This window comes from Sceloporus occidentalis, unplaced genomic scaffold (assembly GCF_023333645.1).
Source record: "Sceloporus occidentalis isolate IW3139 unplaced genomic scaffold, rSceOcc1.0.p SCAF_2, whole genome shotgun sequence".
Lineage (NCBI taxonomy): Eukaryota > Metazoa > Chordata > Lepidosauria > Squamata > Phrynosomatidae > Sceloporus > Sceloporus occidentalis.
The window spans coordinates 158,501,969-158,517,501 of NW_028316982.1; the positions used below are offsets into that span (position 1 = coordinate 158,501,969).

The following is a 15,533-nucleotide window of genomic DNA, read 5'->3' on the forward strand; positions in this document are numbered from 1 at the left end:
CTCTTCCCCATGGCTCCTCGCACCTGTCATTCTCCCTATCTCATCCCTATCCACCCCCTCCCTATCTCTCAACTCCCATTCTCCTGCGCTCTCTGGAACTGCCGCTCCGCTGCGCCAAAAGCAGCAGCAATCCATGATCTTTTTCTGTCACAATCATTCAATCTTATCGCCCTCACTGAAACTTGGCTTCCGGCCCACGATACCACTACCTCTGCTGCCCTTTCTCTTGGCAGTCTCTCTTTTACCAACACTGGCCGCCCTGAGGGTCGCGGAGGAGGGCTCGGCATCTTATTATCAAAGTCCTGCCAGTTTCAGGTTCTCTCTCCTCCTCCCAGCTATTCCTTCTCTTCATTTGAATTACATTCCATTAGACTCTTTTTTCCTTTGCAACTTCGGGTTGCCATCATCTATCGTCCTCCTGGTTCAGCGTCTCAGTTTTTCACAGATTTCGAGTCGTGGTTGACATTTTTTCTTTCAGATACTGTCCCCTCCCTGATCTTAGGTGACTTTAACATCCACCTTGACGATCCCAAGAACTCCTCAACCTCTCACTTCAGCTCTCTCTTAGCTTCCTTCGGTCTCCAACCCCATTCCAACTCTCCAACCCATTCCCTTGGTCACTGTCTTGACTTAGTTCTCCCTTCCAAGTGTGTTGTGTCTGACTTTCCACTATCTGACCATCACCTACTTTCCTTTACTCTTACCTACATCCCACCTCCCCGTCATACCGTCCTCCGCCAGTTCCGCGATCTTCATTCTCTTGACCTTAACCATCTCACTCAGTCCTTGGACTCATCCTTCGCTTCTCTCAATCTTGGGGACTCTGCTGACTCAGCTATGTCTTTATTAAATTCTACTCTCTCCTCAACTCTTGACAGCTTTGCCCCAGTATCTACGTGCGTGTCCTCCTCTTCCTCTACGACTAGGCCTCAGCCCTGGATCACTCCCATTGTTAGATTTCTCCAGTCCTGCTCCTGAGCAGCCGAACGTCTGTGGAGAAAGTCCAGGGAGTGGGCCGACTTTATCCATTTTAAGTTCATTCTTTTATCCTTTTCACGCGCCCTGTCGATGGCAAAACAAGACTACTTTAAATCATTGATCTGCGCCAACGAGAGACGCCCGCAGCATTTGTTCTCCTGCTTCAACACACTGTTAAAACCCTCTCCTCCCTCCGTCTCTCCATTATTTTCTCCCTCCAACTTCGCCAATTACTTCATTACAAAGATCACTACCATTCGTTCTGAGTTAACTCCTCATGATTTGGCTCCCACCATTAATCTCCTTGCCCCTCCTACTAATAAACTCTCTGTGTTTCCTCCTGTTTCTTTGGAAGAACTCTCTTCGCTGGTGAACTCATCAAAACCCACCACCTGCTCTCTTGATCCAATTCCTTCTCGTCTTCTAATCTCTATAGCCCCCTCTTTGTTATCCTCCCTCCTCTATATCTTTAATCTCTCTCTCTCTTCAGGTTCCTTCCCCTCAGTCTTCAAACATGCCTTAGTTTCCCCTATCCTGAAAAAACCCTCTCTCGACCCCTCTTCCTTGGCTAGCTATCGTCCAATCTCTCTTCTTCCTTTTCTTTCTAAGGTGTTGGAATGAGTTGTCTATTCACGCTGTCTTGAGTTTCTTGAAACCAACTCCATTCTGGATCTCTTCCAGTCTGGTTTTCGCCCACGGCACTCCACAGAGACGGCCCTTACTAAGATCTCGAATGATCTTTTGCGGGCCAAGGCAAATGGCCTTTATTCTATCCTTGTCCTTCTCGATCTGTCTGCAGCCTTCGACACCGTGGACCACTGTCTCCTAATAGATGTACTCTCTGACCTTGGTTTCTCAGGCCTTGTTCTCGATTGGTTCACATCTTACTTGTCAGATAGATCTTTTTCAGTGGTCTCGGGTGGTCAGACCTCGTCTTCTGTCCCCATATCTGTTGGAGTTCCTCAGGGCTCTGTTTTGGGTCCCCTTCTGTTCTCTTTATACACACTCTCCCTTGGCAAACTTATCAGTTCTTTTGGTTTCTCCTACCATCTGTACGCCGATGATACCCAGCTGTACCTTTCCATCCCTAATCTTTCACCAGAGCTAGAGCAGCAAGTGTCATCCTGTTTAACAGCTGTCTCCCACTGGATGCACCATCGGCGTCTGAAGCTCAATATGTCCAAGACCGAGCTTCTTGTTTTCCCTCCTAAGCCCACCCTTCACTACTCCTTTTCTATTTCTGTCAATAACGTCTCTATCCAGCCAGTCCAGGAAGCCCGCAGTCTTGGTTTCATTTTTGACTCCTCTTTGTCATTTATCCCCCAGATCTAGACTACAGCCAAAGTCTGTAGATTTTTTTCTCTATAATATCGCCAAAATCTGTCCATATCTCTCAGCTTCTACCGCAAAGACACTGGTCCATGCCCTAGTGGTCTCACAACTAGACTACTGTAACCTCCTCTTGGCAGGGCTTCCCCTCTTTCATCTCCACCCATTAATTTCTGTTCAGCATTCAGCTGCACACATTATTTCACTCGCTCGCCGTTATGATCATACCTCCCCTCTGTTGTCCTCCCTTCACTGGCTCCCTTTTCCTTTCCGCATCAGGTACAAACTTTTGCTACTCACCTTTAAAGCCCTGCATGGGCTGGCCCCTCTTTATTTAACCAATCTTCTCTCTCCCTACATCCCTACTTGCACTCTCCGCTCTGGTAGCCAAAGTCTCCTCTCTCAACCCAGGATCTCCTCTGCCCCATCCCGGATCCATCCCTTCTCTCTTGCTGCCCCCCATTCCTGGAACCTTCTTCCTCTGCATGCACGGCTCATCACTTCCCTAACCAGCTTTAAGGCTGAGCTGAAAACCATATTGTTTAGGGAAGCGTTCTCAGGGAATTTGTGATTGTCATCTGGCTGTCTGACAATATTTGATGTGATGTGATTTGTTTGATATTTGATGTTTTTAATCTGTTTTTTCTTTTCTATATGGTAATTTTATCTATTCCTCTCTTAATTGTTATTATCTTAGAATGTATGCCTTGGGCAGGCTTTTATATACTCTTTAATTTTACTGACTTTGTACAGCGCTGTGTATAATTACAGCGCTCTAGAAATAAAGTTTAATAATAATAATAACAATGCCATCATGCACAGCTAGCTTTTGCAACTGGGAAGGCAAATGAAAGCAGGGGAATCCAGCTCTTATCTCCAATTGCTATTGGGGGTGGGTGGGAATGATGTTGGCAAGCAGACAGGCCAGGCCAGATGGCACTGGGGGAAATTCCAAGGCTCTAACTCAGGTATGGGAGTCTCCATGATACTGTTATTTCACAAATTTACGGAGCCTCCTGGTATTAATGGGGAGAAGAGGTCTTCCGCTTTCTTTACAAGTTGCTTGGTGTTGTGGAAAATAGATATCAGACTTAGAATTGCTGTTAAGTTTAGAAAACATCTTTGTCTATTAAATTAATAAAAGAAAATCTCAGAGCTATAGTAAGCTGTACTTTACACATGCCTTCCCTGGCGTTCAACTGCAAATTGTTAGTAAAGTTAAACTGCTAAAGTGAAATGAATTATTCTGTCTGTATTTCAAATAAAAATCCCCAAAGGATTAACTTGACCTGACAGGAGCTGGCCTGTGTGGTGGAATGAAAATTTGCCAGACAGCTGTAAAGCAGGGAAGTGGATAGTTTTATTGAATTAAAGCATTTCTGTTACACTCTGTACCTGGAAAGGGTCTCAGAACAGCAGACATACAAACAGAAACAAAATAAATCTTTCAGTTTATTTTATTTACTATTTTATTTTTTAATTTGATTTACATCCCCCCTTCTTCCCATGATGGGACTCAAGATGGCAAATCTATCCATTCATCCATGGCTGAGAAAGCACCAGATGGTAGGAAGAGTTCAGCAATCCATGCCTGCTAGACATTTCTGCATTTGAAATAGCTCCTTTCTTGTCAGCTTTACCACCGGACATCCCACTCTGTGTTCTAGAGTTCTCCTACTTTTATACCATGTATAGCAGTGATTCCCAAACTTTGGTCCTCCTAAGTCTTCAAATCCCAGGAGCCCTAGCCAGCTTGGCTAACAGTCAGGAATTATAGGAGCTGAAGTCCAAAACATCTGGAGAACCAAATTTTGGGAACCATTGAGGTATAGAAAACACGTGACCCTCCCTCCAGAGGTGACTGGGTTCCTTACCACTAAATACACTGACAAGAGTTGATGAGAAGAGAAATCCAACATCTGGAGAGTCATTTCCATGTTACATTAATTTCAGCAATGAATTACAAGAAGCAGGATGCAAACTCCACATTATTTGAGGAAGTATCTTATATTTGGGTTCTGCTCCTGTTCAAACAGATAATAGCACTATCTGAGGGAATATCTGTAAGCTCCACATGCAGCCTGATTATCTAGCAGATATAATCAAATGCTTGAAAACTGGAATTGTTTGCCAGTTAATAGATCCAATAACTATTAAAATGCATACAGTACATTTTCACATGCAACATGATTGGCACTCTTATTATTATTTACCACTACAACAAATTAAGTTGTGTGGTGATTGCCATTGCTCTCTAGCAGGCAAAGACCTGGGAGTGAGATTCAGGCTACCGAGGAACCAGGGGTGCAGTGGAGCCAAGGTTCATGGCTACCAGGACTTTCAGATCAATATGGATAATGAGCTCATCCTTTACCTCCTGTCTCCCCACACTGAAGGCCTCACTGTTAACACTGAGAATGAGTAGAATCATCACAAAAACTGGACCAAAGGTGTGAGTATGGATTTCTAAATAATGAAATATTGTTGCGAGCCATCTCTTTTGTAAAGCAAAATACTTGGGAGTGGGTTGATCCTGAATAGAAAAATAAACCAATTTGTTTGACAAAAGACTTGCTGCTGCTGAAGATGAAAACTACTATACTGGTACCTGGTTTATGGATGTGGCTCAACTCTGGCTGCATTTTTGGTCTTTCTGTGCAGGCCTGACTCATGATGACTGCCTGCATTTCAAAATTTTCTACTGTACCAGTGTGAAGGAGTGTGCACTGATCACAGAGGGTGATGCATTATTTGCTTGGCTCTGGACTTGTAATCAACAATGCACCCCTGTTGTTGTCTGCACGGATGCTGTGGAAAGAGCAAGTTGGCATAACTAGCAGGGATAGTTGATTTGGCATCCCTCTCTAGTCACTAATTAATTAATTAATACCCCCCTTCCTCCACTAAGGGACTCAAGGCAGCTTACAATAATTTAAAACAGAGGTTGGCTAAAATGTTATACTACAGAAGTTTAAAAAATGCACACAATTAAACAAGAGTACCATTAAAAGCAGAAAAATTAAAACAATTGAAATACATTTAAAACATAATTAAAAACATATTGGATAAAAACACAGCACACCACTATTCTGTCATATCATTAAAAATCAACCAAAATATAGCTTGTACAATATTTTATGAGTGCTCATATTCTTGAAATGCAAAGGTGAAAGGACTTAATGGAACTGCCAGTTACTCGGAGCCAGCATGGTATAGTGGTTTGAGTGCTGGACTAGATCATTTGGAGAACACTGTTTGAATGGCTTAGCCATGAAAACCCATTGGGTGAATCTGGGCAAGTAACACTCAGAGGAAGGCAATGGCAAACCCCATGTGAACAGATCTCCTTAGGATCACTATAATTCATGAATGACTTGAAGGAACACAACAGCAACAATAAAGTTACTCAAAAGTTATATAAAACAGAAGTTAAGTTCTTCTCTTTTAATTGGAGAAGTGTATTGTGTGTGTGTCTGTGTGTGTGTATTCCACTGAGCATAGAGGTACCGTATTTTCCGGTGCACAAGACTACATTTTGACCCAATAAAATTGGATCAAGTCGGGGGTCTTGTACGCCGGGTTGAGCCTGGCAGCCCTGCGGCCAGGCGGGCGCATTCTCGGGGCCACCAGCCTCTCAGGCGTCCGGAGGCCTGGGAAGCCGGCGCGCGGGCTCTGGGGCCGCTGGCCTCTCAGGCCTCCGGAAGCCCGGGAAGCTGGCAGCCCCAAGAGCGCGTGCACCAGCTTCTAAGGGGCCTTCAGAGGCCCCATGAAGCCGGCGCGCAAGTGCACGGCCGGCTGCCGCGCTATTCAGGAGGAGGGTAGCCTTATATGGTGAGTATATGCTAAACTCTTTATTTTCATTTTAATAGTTGGAGGTCGTCTTATACACCGGAAAATATGGTATGTTTAATTAAGAAATAAGTAATTATAAATTATACTGCTCATATACACGAGGTTTAGTCCTGACCAGCACAAAGCAACCTATTTATTGTTGTTGCTGCTGCTGTTTCTATCTTGCCTTTTCCCCAGGCTGGGACTCAAAGCAGCTTACAACAATGGAAGAAAAGTGTTAAAAATCCACAAGATACAAAAGTTAAAACAAACAAACAAAAATTAAAACTAGGTTAAAACATACATCATTAACACACACACACACACCAGCACAACAATTACCCATATCTAGCACATTTTGTTAAGAGGGGCCTTATATAATCACTCATCAAATGCCTGTCATAATAGAAAAGTCTTTGCTTGTCTTTGAAAAGGTAAAATAAAACAAAGCCCCACCTTTGCCCTCAAAACACAGTTTTACTCTATACTGGCCTTTAAAAACAAAAAGTGACACTAGGTGGCGATCGTGTTCTTTGTGCACATCACAGACAGTGACTACTGTTTCTGAAGAAACAGAATGAGGTTAGTAATACCTTTAGACTAGTCTGGTGCTTTGGATTGATGGAGCAGTCTCTTCCTTATGCTTTGCAAAAAATAGAGAGACTTTTATATACATATTTAGAACAGCTGATGAAGAAATGTTTTGTTTTTCAAAGAAGCCGCTGAAACACTGTCAGTCCAGTAGCATGTTTAATCCTATCTACATGGGAGGTTGGCACAATTGAGCACTCTTACTAATCAGAAAACATTTTCACAGAAGAAAGAACAGCTTTTACCCTTCGAGGAATATGCTCTTAAAAACAACATGGCTCCATCAAGTTCTGACCAGTATTAATATCTCTTGGGTGTTAGCAGAGAGGAATTAAAAGCAGGATGAAGCCTGACATACCTGATACGAGAAATCAATTCAGTATCTCAGCAGGTAGGGATGACAGACGTCTATCACCACTACTTCTGTTGCTAATAGGACTGGTTCCAGCTGCTTCCCTACCAAAGGTCTTTGCTTTTTGGTTACTTTTATATTATGCCTTTCCTCCATTGCGCTCAAGGCCATGTATACAGCTCTTTCTCCCCAACTTTATTCATACAACAACCATGTAAAGTAGGTCAGGCAGAGAGAGAGAGAGAGAGAGAGAGAGAGAGAGAAAGAGAACGAGAGCGAGAGAGCAGATGAACCAAGCTCACCCAATGAGTTTCATGACTCAATCTGGGCCCAAGACAGATCATTCCATGGATGAATGTCTCTCATGCATTCCAAGTTCAACAACAAAATAATATCCTTAGGGACATTATTCTCATATCCACTGAAGACAGGCCAAAAATCAAGGGTTCCAAAACAAGTAAGAATTTTTGATCCATAGACATGCTTGCCATTCTTCTCCCACTTCCTTCTTTAAACTAGCCCTGCCCTATCTGGTTATCCTTCAAATGTGTTGGGCTGTAAAAACCATGCTGGGTAAGGATCGTGAGAGCTGCAGCCCAACATATCTGGGGAACATCAAATGGGAAGGCTGTTCTACCTACAACATCAACAGTCAGAAACGAATGAATGTTTGAATATATCTTTTAATGGCTTTTTGGGTGTGTGAATTTTGTTTTTTTAAATGAAGGGATATTTACACTACAAACCACCCTCCCCACAGGTTGCCATTGATTGCAGAGAATGCCCCCAACGCTAGTACGTGCCGAGCACGTACAAAACGGCAGTGCCCATTCTACATGGGTGCTGCCATTTTGATGTAGCAGACGCTTAGCGTCCGCACGTCGCAGCGTGGTAATGATGCTGCAAGTGCACCGTTGGCGCCTTGCGGCGTCATTACCATGCCGCAAAAAGAAGCCGCTTTTTGCGGCTTCTTTTTGCTGCACGGAGGAATTGCGCGGTTTGGCCGCTGAGGCTCCTCTGCACAGAAAATGAGGGTGCCGCCAGACCGCCATTTTTGGCAGTCTGGAAAGCGCCATACACTTATATATCTAAGTGATGTATAATAAAGATTTTTTATTATGTGCGGATTTTTATTTCACTTTTGAATCCTTTTCAGCTTACCACAATATCCATTTTGAATAGTGGTATTAGCATAACTTGTGTTTCCCTAGGTAAACGCAATTAATTTCTTTTTTTTTTTTAAATCTATACATAATTAGTTGTGAATCATTATAGTATTTCAGTCCCTATTTTTATAGCAACATGGCCACAAGAAATTGCATAGTGCATGCTATTCCTGATTTTTTAAATTCACATTCATACTTTTGCCATTTTGCTTCAGTGAGTATGTATTTTAGAAATAAATTATTTCCCCAGGAACCTCACAAACAATCTCAAAGTGACAAGGTCTGGAAATATCATGACAGTTGATAGAGGGAGTTTTTATGTGGGCAAACAGTCAATAATCTTTTCCTCACGCTAATATCCCTTCATGCATCCACTGGCAGTTTAGAAAAGAAAAAGACTCAGTGAACTGAAGAATCGTTCACACCTTTCAAGCTGCACCATCTGGATCTTTTACACAGAATAGCAGGAATGCAAAATATGAGTGCATTTTTTCTCTAAATACTGTGCAGAGCACATATGCTACATAAAGAGGAGAAAAATGTTTCAGACCATAAATTGCTTATTTTGTGCCACCTGCTACTTGTGGGGTAAGAAAAACAAAACAAAACAGGAAAAGAGAACTACACCAAAGTGCTTGTAATAAAGGGAAGAATCTTCAGCTCTTGCCAAATAGGAAAAAAGGAGAGAAGACAAAGGAAAGACCACATAGAGAAAAATAAACAAACCAATGGGTGACCTCCCACAGCCAAAGAGCCCCTTGTTTACTTATTCATTTAATATGTTTCTATCAAGCCCTTCATTCCCAAACAGTTCTGAGGGCTACTAACTACTGAAACCCAAATCATAAATATTACAATGTAAAGCAGCATAATATTAGATTTTTAAAATATTTATTTGTTGTCATGTCAGCTTCAGCTTTTGGGGTCTGTTTGCATGAGAGACTGCTACAAATCCTTGTCATCAAGGGCTTGTCACCATGTCCTGCTCAGGGCTTGCAAACTCTGAACAGTGGCTCCCATTTTTTAATGAATCCGTTTGCAATGTGGCCTTCCTCTTTTTCTACTTCCTTCCACTTTTCCCAGTATTATCATTTCCAATGTATCATGATCTTTCACGTCCAAAGTATGACAGGCTCAGTTTAGTTGTCTTGGCTCCTAGGGAGAGTTCAGGCATTCCCTTTTGCTAAGGTTGTCAACTGTAGGAGGCGGTGCTCATCTCCATTATTAAGCCCAAGAGCCAACGTTGTCAAAGACTACTTTGTGTGCCACGTGGCCAGCATGACAGCAGTAGTATCTATTTATATACTTGCATTTAGCATGCTTCTGAACTGCTAGGTTGGCAGAAGGTGGGACTAGTAATGGGAGCTCACCCCATCACACAGTGCTTGGGCTTCGAACTGCCAACCTGCTGATTTGTTACAGACTTGTAAAGCAAGGCTGTCTACGAACTCCCAGAGGACCTTCTCAGCTATTGCGCCCAGATTGTGGAATGGCCTGCTGGACGAGATCCATCACATTACCACTCTAAACAGCTTTTAAAAAGCTATAAAGATGGATCTCTTCCGACAGGCCTTTCCTGAATAGTTCTCTGGCTAACAGAAGGAAAATCTAATTGCTGACCTCTGACTTCACCACAGTTATTGTTTTGTTTTTAAATATGTTTTATGTTTTAAATTCTACATTGTTTAATTGTATTTTAAGTGTGGGGTGGATTGAGGGTTTGGACTATATATTTTAATCTTGTAAGCCACCTTGATTACATTTTGTAGAGGTGGGATATAAATTATTATTATTATTATTATGATCTTAATAATAATAATAATAAAAATTTTATTTGTATACCGCCCTTCCTATGATCAGGGCGGTGAACAGCAGGTTAAACAAATACAAATACATATATCAATACAATACAATAAACTCAAACTGTTAAAACCAATATTAAAACCCCATCAACCAGCTACCATTGCTGTCGGAGGGGGGGAAGACTAGCTGGAACTTGTTTCTGGGAATGCTAGTCGGAACAGGAAGGTTTTTAATTCCTTCCTGAACTGGGCCAGGGAGGTGGCCGAGCGGAGCTCTATGGGCAGCATGTTCCAGAGGGTCGGGGCGATGATGGTATATGACCTCCTTGCTGTGGAGGCTAATCTAGCCCCTGGGACCCTCAGTAGTTGCTGCCCAGATGTGCTGAGGGTGCGGGGCGGAATGTATGGGGAGAGGCGGTCCTCAAGGTATCCTGGGCCCAAGCCATGTAGGGCTTTATAGGTTATAACCAACACCTTGTATCTTGCAATCAACAGAGTCAGAATCTTAACTGTTTGAGCCACCATGTCCCTATTTACTCTAGGACTCATTTATTTGGGTCCTGTCTATATATGTGTGTGTGTGAGTATCTCACCCTGTATTATGGGATCTGTACAAATAAAGTTAAAAACAGAGATAGTCAATGCCCCATAAAGCCAGAGCCAGGAGGGTCAAAAACATAATGATTTTTTTTAAAGGTCTTCACAAAACATCCCAAATGATAATGGAAAAAGCACCAGGCAAGCCACTTTGGGCAGTCTATTTGAAGAATGGATTGCCAGCACATGGCAGTCATTGCCCTCATTCCCTCAGGAAACAGGGACCTCTGAATAAGAGTTGCTAAAGGAGATCCATAAATTCAGTTTCCTGTGATGGCAAAGCAGCATGTTTATCAGCAAGCTTTTATAGGAACATGGAGTATCACCAGAACTTTTTTGAACTATTGTAATTGCACGTTTTGCTTTTGGGAGTGGTTTGTTGGCCAACAGTCCTTTCATTTGGCTGCGATGACTGGGGGTGATGGAGATTGTAGTTCAAATGTAGACTGGAATGTTTGGGGAAAGCTGATTTAATAGCATAGTGGCTTTGCTTAATATGTTTGTAAAGAGAAGAAATCAGTATGACCATTACACATTTTGTATGCAAAGGGATCTTGTAGCACCTTTGAGACTAACTGAAAGAATGACATTGGTAGCATGAGCTTTCATAGACTTCAGCCTACTTCCTCAGATGCATGTTACTGAGGAAGGTGCTATAAGGTCCCTTGCATACTGAGTTCCCAGACTAACACAGCTATGCCTTTGAATTCTACCATTACAAGTTGACTCTCTCTTATGTGAAATTCCAAAATCTAAAATGCTCCAAGATCCAAAACTTTTGGAGGTTCAGCACAAATAGTGTGCTCCATAAAGCCAGAGCAGGAGGGTCAAAAACATACTGTTTTTGTAGCTTCAGCACAAATGGTGTGGTATGCACATTTGAGAGGCAGGAGAGGGACCTGAGGCTGAGGATAGATGTGAATGAACCAGGAGCATCACCACAACTGCCTTGAAGGCAGAGAGGCCAGTGTCTCAAGGGGTTCCGGAGGTCTCCTGAACACTAATAATTTCACTTGTACAAAATAAAATGGTGCAGTATTTACAGAATGCAGAGAGACACAGTCGGAGAGATCAACTTGGATTTTGGGCTGCCCATCAGGCTTCCATTGCTGCCAAGGATGCTCTTCCCTATTATCTGCCAGCTTCTGGTGTTGCTTCCCTCCTCCCAGCCTGTCCCCCACTGCCTTCCCTTGCTACCAGCACCACCCGAGCCATCAAAAAGTTCACTCTGGCGGGTTACAGACCGCCCTCAAGCGGCCGTTTTCCCACTGCCACCATTCGCTGCGGAGGGAAGCCCCAGCGGCCAGACTGCAAAGCTTCCCGGCGCAGTGAAAAAGGAGTGCCGAAATGGCGCTCCTTTTCAAAACGCGGAAGTGGCGCCACGAGGGGGGAAGCACGCCCTCGCGGCATCACTTCCGCCGCGACATGTCTGGACACTATGCGTCCAAGACGTCAAAATGGCGGTGCCCATGTGGATGGGCGCTGCCATTAAGGACGCGCTCCGCGCGTACTACGGAGAAGGGCCATGAGGAAGGTAAGACCCTTCCTAACCCTAATACGGCCCTTCCTAACCCTAGTACGTGCAGAGCGCGTACTTTATGGCGGTCTGTAACCCGCCTCTATTTTTCATGCAGATTTTTAAAACTCAGGTTTTTGAAATTTCATCCTGTCTCTCTAGATGTGTCTTTCTGTAGTGTCATATCTCTCATGTGTTTCTGCAGCCCACAAATATTACACCATTTTATTTTATATAAAGTACATGATTACTGTACAGGAGATCTCCAGGGAGCCTTCCAGATACTCACTGCTTTCACTGTAGCAGCGGTGGTGGTGCTGATCGTTCATTTGCAAGGCAGAAGCAGGAGACTGGCAAATAATCCAAAATCCGAAAATATCCAGAGTCTGAAACACTTCTTGTCCTAAGTATTTTGGATAAGGAAGATTCAGCCTATATTATTAATAATTAACAACAAGTGGTTATCTGGTTATTTTATTGACCATTCCCAAGCAGTACACATTTTGCATTTCTTTATCTTTTCTGATTACCAAAGGAGCCTTGACTAATTTAACTTTAACTTTACAGTTCTCTCACTTCTCTCTCAGACAACCTTAAAAACCTTATCATTGAAGAACTCATTCAGTACTGTGCAGAGTTAAAAGGGAGCGACCACCACAGTTTACAACTAAGCCTGTTCCTCCATATTCTCAATTGGTCCTCCAAAAAACCCGCAAAATATGCTTGATATTTACTTGTTTTTAAAGTAGTGTGATGCATTATTATCACGTTACGTCTACAGCAGCTCTCCATCCCTATCAGATATTTGAAAATTTGGTCTTTTATATTTTCTTCCACTTTATACAAAACACCCACCATAATTTACAATTTTAATACCTTCACCATTTCAACAGTACAGTTAATTAAGAGCTAGAATATCAAAGTGCACTTGTTTCACTTTTTCATTTTACTGATATTATGTTTCCTCATGATTTCTGGCCTTCCCCCAAACAAGCTAATTATGTCTTGAACAATACTATGCTGGCTCTTTTCACACATCTGAGAACAAAAGTACTCTTTTAGAAACTTTCTCTTTTTTTCTTTGACAAGTATCGTTGTTTTGCAAGTCTTCACACAATGATGATAGCTATGATCTCATGAACCTAATTATTCAAGGAGAATAACAGTGGTTGCTATTATTTTTTAAGGTTCCTGAATAAAATTTCCAAACCAATTGCAATTACCATTTACTCCATAGGTTCGCTTTCATTAACCAGGCCTTCTGAAGTAGAAAAGTTCATATTCAACAAAAAAAGTGTGGTTAAGATCTTGTATTTTAGAAGTTTCCCATTCTAAAAAAAAAAAATAATCTCACAAACTGTAATCACTATTGTTATCGCATAGGTTTTTAAATGACCTTTGGGTCAGGAAAGAAATTTGTCTGGCATGTGCGCATTTGTATTAATAATATCCCAAGTAATTGTTTAATCACATTTGAACTCCTGCACAAGCCACTGTCATTATATTATTAAATCGATTAGCATAATATCCTTGAGTAAAAAAAGTGTGGACCACTTTTAGGATCATTGCAACTCAGTTCAGAGCTGGTGACACAAGAAATGTTTTTCTTCTGGGTTTTAAAAAAATCATACTTGGTGAGAGAGGCTCATTAATGTAAGACAGCAGTAGTCCCTTCAGCTGGCCCTTAACGTGACGTTAAACTACAACTGGTATCAGTTTCAGCTGGCATTGCTAATGGTGAGAAATGCAGTAGGGTGTAGTTCAACAGCATCCACAGACTACTCTTTACCTATCACAATTGAAGACTGGGAAATCAGGCATTCTGTACCTACTAAGGGAAATAGGTGTATTTCCTCACCCATCTCTTTAGACTGAGGGAGCGAAGGTCCTTTGCCATTTCTCAGATAATCTGTATTTTGTTTTGGTCATCATCTTCTGACCACCAAGGTACTCAACATGTTGTAGTGGTATTAAAAACAAAAACAACAAACCTGGATGAGTCACAATCTCTCAGCCTAAGAGGACGGCAGTGGCAAACCCCTTCTGAAGAACCTTCTGAAGAAAAGTCATAATACACATGCCCTTATGATTGCCATAAATCCAAACAATTTGAAGACACACAACAGCAACAACAGCAACAGTGATATATTATTTCTTAGCCACCTCTGCCTGTAGAGGATTAATAACACAATACATCACATAACAACAGTTCAAAGATACATATTAAAATGCATCAACACATACTTTAAAACCCATAATTTAAAAATAATTTGGATAGGCCTGCCAGGAGAAACTAGTCTTTATTGCTAATTTTAGCTCAGATAACATCTCAATCTGACAAATTTCTTGGACAGATCATTACATAATCTGGGGAACTGAAAAAATGGTTACAGTTTTGGTTGACTGAAGCAGATGTCTTCCAGAGCATCTAAATATACAGGGCATACTGTATAATATGGGGAAAAGTATTGCCTGGACCCATACCATGTAGAGTCCATGCACTTTTGTACTTTGTCCAGAAACTACAGTGGACCCTTGTTATACGCTGGGGTTTGGTTCCAAGATCTCCCGTGTATAACAAAATCCGTGTATGCTCAAGTCCCATTAAATGTAATGGCATAGCAAAATGGTGTCCCTTATAAAAAATGGAAAATCAAGGTAAATCTATACTTTTTTGTAACATTTTCAAACCGTGTATGCTTAAATCCGTGTATAAAAAATCCGTGTATAAGAAGGGCCGACTGTAATTGGTAGCCAATGGAGTGATTTTAATATTGGGGTAATATGGTCATACCTAGATCTACCTGTAATTGATCGGGCTGCCATGTTTTCAAGCAATTAAAGCCTCTGAACTTGGTGCAGAGGTAGCCCAATGTACATCACATTGCAGAAGTCCAGCCTTAAAATTACTTGTGGATGCACTACCATTCTTAAGCCTTGGAACTGCAGGATATTTATATGGAAGAATGGGCAGAATCTTTAGTAATCTTTTAGGCTATTTATTACATGTAATCATAGATATACAAGCAATCAAATTTTCCTTAGAGAAAAACATATATGCCAATGTCTGGGCACAATTCTTCATTCCATTCCATTCCATTATATAACAGAGTATATAAGGCACCATATATTCATTACATTATAGGCTTTCAAGGGTTAATATCCTTAAGCATTGCAAATCAATAAACAGATGTATCTATTTTATCTTAACCTAATTGTTTTTTCTTACTAGTAACAGCATGTCTGGGTTGTTTATCATGTAGGAACAGCAGTTGGAGGCTACATCATAGCCTCTTCTTTATCCGCTGTAGATTGGCAAAGCTGATTTCAGATTCTTCTTGGCTTCTTTTATTCAATCCCTCTCTGCCCAG

At 41.8% G+C, this 15,533-nt stretch overlaps 1 protein-coding gene across 7 annotated transcripts in view; it reads right to left on the minus strand.

The window, feature by feature from the left end:
• The window catches only part of NALCN (sodium leak channel, non-selective), a 300,415-nt gene that overhangs the window by 181,613 nt on the left and 103,269 nt on the right, over positions 1-15,533 (minus strand). The window contains exon 1 of one of the 7 annotated variants that reach the window (XM_089511235.1): positions 6,732-6,759. The exons of the other annotated variants lie outside the window; for them this stretch is intronic. The gene's annotated coding sequence lies outside the window, so the exon portion shown is untranslated. Of the gene's footprint in view, positions 1-6,731; positions 6,760-15,533 lie in introns of those variants that run through there. 7 annotated transcript variants of the gene reach the window in all.